Source organism: Etheostoma cragini, chromosome 6 (assembly GCF_013103735.1).
Source record: "Etheostoma cragini isolate CJK2018 chromosome 6, CSU_Ecrag_1.0, whole genome shotgun sequence".
NCBI classification, from domain to species: Eukaryota; Metazoa; Chordata; class Actinopteri; order Perciformes; family Percidae; genus Etheostoma; species Etheostoma cragini.
In genome coordinates, this window is record NC_048412.1 from 5,800,752 (window position 1) to 5,802,466 (window position 1,715).

A 1,715-nucleotide genomic window follows, 5' to 3' on the forward strand; every position below is an offset into this window, starting at 1 on the left:
ACATTTATTTTAATTAAACTGAACATTAAAAAACTTTTTAAAGTCCACAACCCCCCTGATTCATTTTTTTGAGTGTGTTAGGTCTGTCCATATAGACATTGACCCTGGTGTCTAGGCAACCACTTGTCCCCCCCCCCCATAAGCAGTAGCTTGTAGCACAGTAGCTGTGTTTGTTTGTTTTTGTTTTTTTGTTTATTTATTTTTTATTTATTTTAATCATTTGTTTGTCTTTGTGAGTGTATGAGCATTCATGTTCGGTGTGTTAGTGTATATATGTAAAAGCATTCCTATATCAGACTACTACTGCCTTGCTTACCTGTACCATGAGCCATTTTACCCTATTTCATTTAACCTCAATGATTTCTCTCTGTGGGGGAGGGTGGGGGGTGGGAACTGGGTGTAAATCATATACCTGTTAATACATCGTGTTACAGATTGAGTCTCTGTATTGGTTTTATTCTACAGATGAGGTGTACTATGTATCTGTTATGTTCAAAATCCCATAAATAAATCATAAAAAAAATAAAAATATAAAAAAATAACATACTTTTCATTCATTTTAATCTAAGTAATTCCTAATTTCTGCTTTTCTAACTCAAACATTAGGTTTATTGACCATAAATTCCAAAATTAAAGTTAATAAGTTAGTGTAACATAGTGTTGAAAACATTAAAAAAAATGACAAACATAAAAAAAGGTACAAGAATGTTAGAAAAAGTTAAAATGTCAATAAAAAGCATCATTAAAAGTGTTGAACTTCAATTTTGACGGGAAGGAATCAAGGGTTAATAAAATGAAGGGTTCAGGATTTGTTCAGCCTCCACAAATATAGTTAATGGATACAGGCATGGAAAACTGAAGGCTTGGTTAGCAACCATTAGCTCTGACTAGCGGTTAGCTCTAGCTAGAGACAGTTTAGGTCCGGTAGTCTAGCTAGCTAGCTAGACTGCCGTGGAGAGGGGTAACAACCAGACTAGTTAATGACGTTCGGGGAGCTTTCACAGCAGTGTGGCCACATTGTTTCTACTGTACAGTTTTATTAGTACAGGTAAACCCATTGCAAGACCACCAGCAGTATGCTACTACTAACGTAACATAGCCTCTCTGAGCTAGTGTTTGGCGGATCAATCCAAATATTGATAATATCGATATCAACGTTGGTATGGATACCAGTGTAACGAGATTGATACTTTAGTTTTAGTTTCTCTCCAGCATGCACTGCTGCGGTTTTATCAACAAAGCAACCTGGCTGGCTGTGTTTGTGCCACTGCTTTAATAGTACGGAGCAGGCACACTTTGCTCCTTCTCCCCCTCTTGTGATTTGATGTTGTACGTCACATGACTCAGCACCAGGCAAACAAGCAGCCAGCCAGGCCCGGCAGCGGCCTGCAGCACACACACACACACACACACACACGCAAGACAGAGACGTAGCAGAAAAATGGCGGGGAGGAAGAGGAGTGCCGGTTGGCTTTATTTTCTGGCCAAAAATGTAAAAATATGTAAAAAGGCTGTAAGACATAGCATAGGAAAATTCTGTCCTGGGTTTTCCAAAGGAAAAATCACAAAACCACTTAAAGATCATGAAAATTCATTCAGATTTAGCAATTTGATAATGCATCCACACTCTAAGAAAAAATTCCGTAAAATAACAGAAAAAGTACTGGCAGCTCATTACCGGGACATTCTACCGTAATTAAATAACAGAACATTTA

The 1,715-nt window shown here is 37.7% G+C and overlaps 1 protein-coding gene and 1 long non-coding RNA gene across 2 annotated transcripts in view; one reads left to right on the forward strand and one right to left on the reverse strand.

Moving 5' to 3' along the window:
• LOC117946346 overlaps nt 1-1,220 on the reverse strand; it is a 6,746-nt gene extending 5,526 nt beyond the window's left edge. Inside the window, exon 1 of the long non-coding RNA XR_004657011.1 lies at nt 825-1,220. This is a non-coding gene — a long non-coding RNA (uncharacterized LOC117946346). The remainder of the gene's footprint in view (nt 1-824) is intronic.
• The window catches only part of LOC117946335 (syntaxin-12-like), a 39,815-nt gene that overhangs the window by 9,980 nt on the left and 28,120 nt on the right, over nt 1-1,715 (forward strand). The window lies entirely within an intron of this gene.